Source organism: Podarcis filfolensis (assembly GCF_964270895.1).
Source record: "Podarcis filfolensis genome assembly, chromosome: 9".
NCBI lineage: Eukaryota > Metazoa > Chordata > Lepidosauria > Squamata > Lacertidae > Podarcis > Podarcis filfolensis.
The window spans coordinates 58095793-58106333 of NC_139610.1; the positions used below are offsets into that span (position 1 = coordinate 58095793).

At 44.4% G+C, this 10541-nt stretch overlaps 1 long non-coding RNA gene across 1 annotated transcript; it reads right to left on the reverse strand.

The window, feature by feature from the left end:
• Nucleotides 1–2420: 2420 nt before the first annotated feature.
• LOC310742693 lies at nucleotides 2421–10110 on the reverse strand. The gene is made up of 3 exons (XR_014538654.1): nucleotides 9915–10110; nucleotides 3882–4083; nucleotides 2421–2599 (listed from the first exon to the last, which is right to left on the reverse strand). It is a non-coding gene; the product is annotated as an uncharacterized lncRNA (long non-coding RNA).
• Nucleotides 10111–10541: the final 431 nt, after the last annotated feature.

Sequence of the window (10541 nt, forward strand, 5' to 3'; positions counted from 1 at the left end):
GGGTGGCAAGCTGAACTGGACTTGTAGCAGTTGGGTTAGCGGTGAGGTATGGCCGCCATTACTGGCCGGCAGATGTCACTTTCCACGCTGGCAGTTCCTGCATTTGACAGACATCTAGTACTGCTGCATAGCCAGCTGGATCTTTAAACATACTCTTTGCATCCCCTCTGAAAGGCTTATGTGCCCTGTACCCTCACAAAGGGAATAGGTAGCAGCTAGTTCAGCTGAAATAAGAGAGGAGGGAAGAAATAGAGGGAAGGGGGGGAATCCCTGGACGAATGTTACTTCTTATTGCCCTTATTTTCTGTTGGTTCTATAAGAAATGGTAGCAGATGCAGGAAGCTCTTGAAAGTAAAAGTTTACTAGCACGAAAAATGCGGGAAGGAGAGAGAGATGGAACATTGGCCCCTGTTCAGCTTTACGGAGAACCAAAGGATGGGTGAGAGATTTGTTCACTTTGCATCTTATTACATCTTAATACATCTATATACCACTTAATTATTTGCATCTCTACACGGTGCGCATAGAAAACAATCTACAGAGAATGGGACAGTAAAACAATAAACGGTTATCATAAAACAAAATACTACCTTAAAATGCCTGCTGGACCGAAAAAGACAGTCATGTGCCTGATGTTCAGCCAGGAAGATGCCTGTCTAATCTCAGCTGGTTTGCTTTCTGCTTGAGGACTTCTCATTTTAACATTCCCTCCCCTTCAAGGTTTCACACCATTCCAGTCTGGAAGTCATGGTAATCAAGCTGATAGGTATGATCAGTGCTGACTTTTTTTGAACTCACCCAAAGATTTTAGGATAGAAACAACAACAACAACATTATTTATACCCCACCCATCTGGCTGAGTTTCCCCAGCCATTCTAGGCAGCTTACAACATTTTTAGGTAACACAATAAAAACATCAATCCTTAAAAGCTTCCCTAAACAGGGCTCCCTTCAGAAATTACATGAAAGGTTGTTTTGCCAGAGAGGAGTTGAAAAAGTAGTCAGTATCTAATTGAGACTATTCATTTACTTCTTATTTTACATGTTTCAATTAATAAACAAAATAAACCAAAGACAAAGAGCATAAAGAAATACTGTTGCAGCAGGTTGAAAACAGCAAAAGGTTGGACATTCTCGTTAAACTTGTTCCAAAACATTACAAAGAACATCAATTTTTCCAGCAACCTGTTGAGCTAGTTCATATGTATTCTTTTGTAATAACTTACTGTATTTTTTGCCCTATAGGACACACCGGCCCATAGGACGCACCTAGTTTTTTTGGGGGGAAATAAAGAAATTTTTTTTTATTCCCGTCCCCCCAGCCATGGGACTGGGGCGGGGGAAGCCCGAGCTTTTAAAAACGCACCTACCATAGTTTTTAGAGGAGAAAAACAAGGGCAGCAGGCTCCCTAGGTTGCGGATATCTGCCCGAAGCGCGGGGCACTCTACTTCAGCGCGCCCCGCGCTCCGGGCAGCAGGCTGCTATCCGCAGCCTAGGGAGCCCTGCGGGAACTCCCGCGGGCTCCCCAAGCTTGCTGATAGCTTCCTGAAGCCTGGAGAGCAAGAGGGGTCGGTGCGCACCGACCCCTCTCGCTCTCCAAGCTTCAGCGAAAGCCTGCATTCTCCCCATAGGACGCACACAGATTTCCCCTTCATTTTTGGAGGGGAAAAAGTGCGTCCTATAGGGCGAAAAATACGGTAGCTTAATCATAGTTACTATGGGCCAAGTTTTCTCAATCCATTCAGATATAGTGCTTCTACCCCCCTCCCCATTTTTTAGCTATTATAACCTTAGCAGTAGTTATATAGCTAAAGTTCATTTCTAGACCATTTTCCAGAATCACACACACTTTAATACTGTTTCATCTTGACTATGTAGCGAGAGAGGAAAAAAGGGGCGGAGGCCTATAAACCATAATGAAGTTCTTGCTCCTCCACCTCTCTGGAAAGATTTCTGATCCAGCTTCCCTGAAAAATGCATTAGCATCCCAAACAAGTCACCTATTACCCCACCAGGCCCAAAGTGTTGCCATGATGAACGTACTTTTAGCCATTCTGTTGTTTCCCATTTCCCCCTCTGAGCAGTCACTTTCATGTCTGGACTCTGGGTTCACATTTTTTTTTAATGTGAACCACCCTGAGACCTTTGGGTATAGGGTGGTATAGAAATAAAATAAATAATAAATAATAATAAAATAAATTCTTCAGTCCCTGCCAGTGTGGCTGCTATTTCTCAGGTGCCTGTAAAGTAGCAGCCACACTGGCAGGGACTGAAGAATAATTCTCCTAACATTGGACAAAGCATCATTTTGAATCAAAAGCAAAAAAAACTTTTCAGGTGTTCGCTGTTTCACCATACATATATATGTTTTTCCTTTCGGCACTGCAAGGAACAAATTGCAGTGGGAAAATGCTTAATATTATTTAATGGCATTAAAGGACATTGGGGCAAGCATCTGTTGTGTACCAAGGGTTGTCCAAGTCCACTTTTATCTCCCTCTTTTCTTCCATCTGCTCTTCTCTTTGTCTCTGTGCATCCTATTGTCATGTCTCTGTCTACAATAGTATGCCCCTTTCTGCCTCTGCCGTGTAAATAGGACTTCAAAGTAAATGATAGATATTCAGAATGTGACACTTTGGGGAATAATTTTCACACTCATTTCCTATGGTCTTGATTTGCTGAATGAGTGCTGCACAGGTCATAATGGAAAGATAATGATAAATGCACTTATCTGGAAAGGTGCTAGAAGACCCTTAGCCATTTTTGCTGCAACAGACTAACGTGTTGACGCCTTTCAGAAAAGCATACCCAAGCATTTTAAGGGAATCTCCATGTCAGAGCAAGGATTTGCACTAGGAGTGCCGTCTCCTCCTTCTCTACAGGGAGTAGAAGTGAGACAACAGCTGCAATATGGCTGCATTCATAAGGCAGTTTATTCCATTTCCCCAATGTTCTCCTAACTGTGAGTTTCCATATTATATCTGAGCTTTCACTTGATGTAGAAGCCACTTCTGGAAATCTAGCAGAATCTAATAGAAGTTTAATACTCCCTTCCATGTTAATTGGTTCAAGAAATAATCTGTTTGCAATCTTATCAATTCAGAAAACTGCAGCAGTAAAGTATGAAATTTAGGGTGGTATACCGACATACAGTGGTACCTCAGGTTACATACGCTTCAGGTTACAGACTCCGCTAACCCAGAAATAGTGCTTCAGGTTAAGAACTTTGCTTCAGGATGAGAACAGAAATCACGCCGCTGTGGTGCAGCGGCAGCGGGAGGCCCCATTATCTAAAGTGGTACCTCAAGTTAAGAACAGGACCTCCAGAACGAATTAAGTTCTTAAGTTCTAGAAAATGGGAGAAAAGAGCTAGCTTTATAATCAGGAAAACTAATGCAATATTCCCCACATCTGAATGTGCCCCATGTAAAGTGTGTGTATCAATATTTTGTTGTTGCTGTTGTTGCCTGAAGCAGCACCCAATGGAAAGGCCAACATTTAAGGTCATACTGCATCATCAGATGCTAGTTTCTGCTTTCATCTATTCATGCCCCCTCCATAGTACTGCCTGAAGGATATCACTTCAGCCTACTGCAGGGATGGGGAAACAGTGGTCCCCTCAGTTGTTGCTGGGCTACAACTCTCATCATCCCTGACCATTGGCCATGTTGGATAGCACTGATGGAAGTTGGAGTCCAACAACATCTGGAGGACCACAGGTTTCCCATCCTTGTTGTCAACTGAGTCCTGCTCATATTAGAAAGTAATATAACTAAAGCTGTGGTATCTATGGATTTCAATGGAACTACTCTGAGTAGGGCTAGCATTGGATTCAGTTTGTGCATGTGTTACAGGGCTTGGATGCATTGAATTAACTTACCTACTCCCTTATCCAAATGCACCATTAACAAATTCCATGGAGGCATAATTGTCTTTGGAAAGAGAATTGTTTCAAAGTTTGAATGTTCCCCTATCACAGTTCTCGATCCTGCCTGGCTTGAGAGGTTCTGGTGGAGTGGCAGTATTTCATGGAATTTGGTTTGAAAGTAGAACATACCCTCTTGAGAACAAGATGGTGGAGGCTGTGAAAGAAGATGGTGGCTAGATTAAATAGGTTCCCTGCTATAATTGAGTGCAAGGTAAAAGAATCATCAAGTACTATTACTTTTCAAGATTTATGATGTGCCAGAAGCATATTAGGTGCTCTACAGACCCAGGAGTAACACATTCCATGCAGAGAGGGCTTACGGTCTAGGTGATTCATGGCCGTCCATTATCATTTGTTGTGCAAGCGTGTCAGAGCCAGGCTGTGGGCAGTCAAAGCAGAGACAAGCTTGCTTATTTGCAGATTTAGGGAGCTGATGGGATTCTGCATTGCTAGTGAGCTCCTGTAGCCCCTAACCCAAGATTCAAGACATTACTCAGAAAGCAGCTGTCCCAAAACCTAACTAAGCACTTGCTCATTGCAAAGGGAGCCAACAGAAGGGGAGGAGAACAAGTGGGCAGTGTGCAAGAAAGTAGCAAGCTGGATAGGTAAGGCCTAAGCCAGACTGCTGCTCAAGCAGAAAGCTGTGAACAATATGAAAGCATTTCTAAGCAAGGACGTTCTGAGACCTGATTCTCATAACAAGCTAGACTCCTTTGCCATCACACCCCCGCTGCCCTTCCCTGTTGGGTGAAGGTCTGAAGCAGACCTGATAATGGACTTGATATTAGATCTGAAAACGGGCAAAGCCCCCGGGCCGGATCTAGTCCCTGCTGAGGCTATTGTTGCGCAACCAAGGTGGTGGGCTGAAATTCTGGCCAAAGTCTTTGATGCAATTAATTCTACGGGGCTTATCCCTAGGTCATGGAAGGAGGCCGTGATCGTGCCAGTCCATAAAAAGGGTCCCCCTGCTGACCCGGAGAACTATCGGAACATCAGCCTTTTGTCTATCATCGGGAAAATCTATGCAAAATTTTTGCTGTCCAAGCTGTCCCATTGGGCAAACGACTCAAATTTGATTGGCCATGAGCAAGCGGGCTTTAGGAACAATTATTCAACCTCTGACCATATGGTAATCATGTATCATCTTGCCAGAAAATATTCTGCCCCAAGTCGGGGGCGCCTATGTGTCGCTTTTATAGACCTAAAGGCTGCCTTCGACAGTATCCCAAGAAATTGCCTATGGAAGAAATTAGAGAGATGGGGCATAGATAGAAGGCTGTTATGGCTTATAACCCAATTACACCATGGGTCGTCGGCTAGAGTGAGACTCACACCGGCGGGAAACCTATCCAACGAGGTCCCAATAAATAGAGGTGTGCGCCAAGGCTGCATTTTGGCCCCACTCCTCTTCAACCTGTTTATCAGTGATATGAAGCTCTTTCTGAACGAGTCTCAAGCCAACATTCATGCCCCCCGCCTAGCTGATTTTCGCTGCCCTTTGCTCCTATATGCCGACGATGCAGCGATCCTTTCCTACTCTAGAGTTGGTTTATGCAGAGCTCTAAAGATTTTTGCGGCTTATTGCAAACTTAACCATCTGACAATTAATCATGGGAAATCTAAAGTCCTGGTCTTTACCAGGTCTCGGAAAACTTACAGCTGGAAGTTAGATGGAGTCCAATTAGAACAGGTTTTCAAATTTAAATACCTGGGAGTCTTTTTTCATTACAATCTAAGCTGGAAGCCACAGATACAGTATTTACTAAACAAAGGGAAAACAATACTTTATACTCTACTCCAATTTCTTGCGGCCGACGGAGCCTCTCACATCCCTTCTGCATTGAAGGTATACCACGCAAAAGTGGTTTCCACCCTTTGTTATGCTGCCCCGCTCTGGGCCCCAGGGTCCAATTTAACATCACTGGGGACATTGCAGAATCAGTTTCTCCGTCGCCTTCTGAAACTCCCCATGTGTGTGAGCAACGCAGCCATACGTCTGGAGTTAAGGATTGCATCATTGGAGACTGTCATCTGGAAGCGAGTCTTTGGCTATTGGCTGTCCAGCTGGCATAGGCTTCCCGACCATTACCTTTTTCAGTGCCTCTGGCGGGACGTCTTTGTCAATCCGTTGGTTGGGAAAATCCATGCCAAACTTCTGAGCATCGGAATTTCCCCAGCGGACTCCTTAAAGATGAACTTACGCTCAGCCAAAAGCCTTATTGAGCAAAGATTAGCGGACATTGAAAATCAACACAACCTCGCCAGGGGTGGGGGTGTCTGCTCTCCCAGGTATCACGGAATAACCCCACCACTTGGCCTTCCATCATATATGTCATCTCTTTCATCAGTACCACACCGACATGCATTTATTCGTGCAAGGTTCAATGTCTTTCCATCGAACCTGCTGAACCACAGATTTTCTAAGGGTTTGGTGTCTCCGCTATGTGTGTGTGACGGGGAAACTGTTGAATCTCTTTCACATATAATGTTCAACTGTCCCCTACATAGCGTAGCCAGGGCTAAATTCCTGGGTCCTGCTTTACTGTGCTTGGTTGGCAGGCATGTTGAGTCACACGCCGCACTGCTTTTGCAGGATACAGATCCTTCTGTAACTCTGCAGGTGGCGAGATTTCTGAATGCGGTTATCTCACACTCAAAAACCACCAAAAACCAACAACAACATCAAAACTAATCGAACTGTTATGATGAGAGTGCATGTCGGAGTTCGTCTTCAGTTTTCCTTTTCTGTGATCTGTCCCTTGGAGCTCTCCTGGCCCCAAGCTGTCACTTGGCTCTGCTCAATGACCCACCCTTGCATCATGGTGTTCACCTCCTGTTGTCGGATATATCTGTTTTTATGTCCCTGTGTTTTTATGTTTGTACATATTTTATGGGCTAATAGCCGTAAATAAATAAATTGTAAATTGGTCTGAAGCAGGGAGCCAGCTGTAGACACATGTAAGCTCCTCATGTGATTCAGAACCCTGATCACGAAGGGTTCCAGATCAAGCGTGGGAGCCGATAGGACTATAGCAGGCTCTCTGCTTCAGACTTTCTTCCCATATGTCTGGGAACAGGACTAGCAAGTATGGCCCCTCTCTCTTCCAGATGTGCTTCTTAATTGCATGAGCAGAATGAATGAATTGAGAGAGAAGCAACACTTCAGTCTTAATGGGACTTGACTGAAGGTCAAATTGCATGTTGTACTTCAGAAAAGCCACAGCGGAGAAATGGTGCTTAGAGCAATTTGGACTGGGGAAATGGCAGGCAGGGGAAGTCTATGGCTACTTGCTATAATGACTATGCTTTGCTTCCACGACTTGAGGCTGTAATGTTTCTGAATACCAGTTGCTGGAAGTCACAGGAGGGGAGAGTGGTCTTGTGCTCAAATCCTGTTTGTGGGTTTCCTATATGGGCCATTGGCTTGATCCAGCAAGCTCTTCTTATGTCCATATGCTTGAACATCCCTGCTCCTTTCTTCCTATGTACTCTGACAGCCCTGCAAATAAAGGGCTTTCCACTGTAAAGTCACCCTATGAGAAACTAATAAACAAAAATAGAACAAAAAGTTTTTGAAAAAACAGGAAAAACTGGGTGGGTGCTGAAATAGAGACCGAGAAAAAAGAAGGCATCTATAATGTGTGCAGCATACATTTATTTATTTAAAAATGTCTCCCCACTTCTGCTTGGAGAAGTCAGCCGAGAGCTAATGTCTTATTCCCAAGGTGTCCCCTGGGATGAATTGGGAGGGTTAAAGCTGCTGGTGAAGTTTTAGAAGATGAAAGGGAAATACAAGAAGGGAGGCAAGGAAATGATCAAGAAAACCAAGATTGAAAATGAAAGGGAAATGTACGCAAGCGATGAAGATGAATAACAAATGCTTTTACAAAGGTAACGCGTAAGGAGCAAGGAGCTGATGAAAAAGATGGCAAGCCCTTTGGGAAAACAGTGATTGGGAAGGAAATTGATGACAGAAGGGTTGAACGGCTGCTGCAAAAGGGAACGGTTTCTTTACAGATGACTTCAAGCAGTTCAAGGGGGCAGGTCAAATTGGTGGAATTGAAAAATGAGGAAGAGGGTCCCAAAGTCTAGGGGCTTGGGTGGGCACCAGGGCTGTGGGGAACACTTTGTGATTTATTCATTTGTTTCAGAAATGTCTAAAATAATGGAGATCAAACAAGTTCCCAGAGTGGTTCCCATAGAATCAAAATACAACTAACCCCCCCCAAAAAAAATATAAAATAAAAATGGAGCCATAGGTGCTTCCTGAAAGGTGGGGCTTATCAGGAAGGCCATCTCTGGATACAGAAGAGAGCAGCAACAACATCTGCTCCTGTGTGGAGGTATTGCCATTTAGCTCCCTTATCAGCGTAAACACCACTGAGACACAGACAGAAGAAGCATCAGCAGCAGAGGTCTGGAGGATCTGTCCTGTCCTGTAAGTAAACCACCTCTTTTTTGTTGAGTCATGGATACTTCTCTCAGAGAGATGGAATAATAATAATAATTTATTACTTATAACCCACCCACCATCTTGCCGGGCCTCCCTAGCCACTCTGGGTGGCTTCCAACAGAATATTAAAAACCTTATCTGCAAGGCCATTGTTGATGGTGGCTCACCATAGAAGGGGTGACACCAAAGATTTACCCTTTGGAAGAATCACTCTGGGATGATACAAGGAACAGCATCGCCAGGAGCAGCCATTCCCTCAGACTGCCGAGCCATTGAAGCAAAGAAGAGCTATTCTATTGGCTCTTTTGAGAGGCCAGCTACCCTTGGCTCTTCCGCAACTCTCTCCCAGTTGGGGTACCTGAACTGCTTTCATCCCAGCTGGTCATTATAAGAACTGCAACTTTAAGAGCAGGTTCCTGAGTTTCCTTTTCCCCACTCTCTCCCTGTCCCATTTTCCTTTTGTGCCATACCTTTGAGATTTTACCTGATCTGCAGTCTTCTCTGGGAGCCTTTAACAAGTGTGGTAAAAATGCTTTAAATTTAAAAAACAACAACACTTATTTATGCGTTTTATACATATCTCCCATCCAGGAACCTTCCAGCCCCAAACCTGCTTAGCTTCCACAAAGTAGCTGTGACTTAGACCTTCCTGAGGCCTTGCCCTCATCTTCCTGAAGTATCAGCAATGCAGTGCCAGAGAAACCACTTTAACAACAAACATTAGGAGCACAAGAACTGTGCTTGCCTATAGTTCAGTTTCCTTGAAGACTGTGGAGTCTTTGGGATATAAACAGTTTCATTTACACATATATACAACCTGATCATAGTATGGAGGGGCTGACAGAATTAACACCACTTGCTTCCCAATTAGGTTCTCAGGGAGATGACCAAACCATAACTTTGGGTCCAGCACAGAGCAAGTCCAACCTTGGGTTTCCTGCTCCAGTATCAGCCAAAACTCTCATACAGCACCCAAGTCTATTGTTCTCCATCCTGGGATGATGCTGCATGCAGCCAGGTGAGGTGGCAATAGAGCTCACTCTTTAAGATGCTGATGGGTACTTGGCTGAGCAGCTAAGGCCATTACCTCAACAAAGAAGTTAGTTTACTGGTTTAGCAGGTTTCCCCTGATAGAGTCTAACCTTACAGATACAAGATCACTGGCCTGGAACGAACTCATGGGTATCATCTAGATGGAACCCCCAAACCTATAAACTTTTATCTCATTCTAATTTCCATAAACATCTCTGGACTTAGAGAAGGGAGACTTCCCTGCTTCCCTGAACCTCTCTATCTCCTGGCCACCTTTACTCGCATGTAAGGAGTTGCTGGTGCTGCCACTGCTCCATCCAAAAGCTTATGGCTCCAGGGTGAGGCAGGCAAGTGATGAGGCACTGGGCAGGCTGTGGCACTGAGGCTCACAGCCTGTCCTCTGCCCACCTATGAGTCCAAAGCCCCTTTTTTGAGAAACACTGCAACAATGGTAGGAATTGGTGAATACATGGAGCACAGAGCACATGTAGGTAACATACCATTTTAGAACTGTTTGGTCTTTATGGAGCTTCTTCATCATTGATGGAACCTTCTTGCAGCATCACTGAGTCAGCTGTGTGGACTAGCCCTTTGAGTGCCTCTTACGATGGACATTTTTACATTTAACAGCCCAAGCCACGCACTGAGCAAGTGTCAATCAGGATAACCTCTTTGTTTGATCAGCTGAGTGCTGGGGTCTTCAGCTAACTTTGCACTGTGAGAGAGCAGTTAGAAGATATCACGGAGAGAAAGAAAGAAAGAAAGAAAGAGAACCTGCATAATGGCAAATTGGATGCTGGATTTCAAGCAGCAGCAAAGAACTTATTACTGATGGATGTCTCACACTGTCAGAAAAGCAAACACTGAAGCATTTTAATTGAATCCTACAGAGACCAGAATGCCTTTGTTTCTCAGTTCACTGAAGACATCTTGCTCCAGAAGAGAGATTTCCCTTTCTGCATTCAAGTCATTATTAGGCTGACTTCTTCTCTCTAACTGTTACCAAGTGGCCTAGTTTCCTTGTTCAGATCAGCATCTGCCAGTTGGTGTAGTGATGATGACTGTTCCATACCAGGCCTGAATGCCTTCTGGCTTTGCTCTCCTTGTTTCATACTGTGTTGGCAATT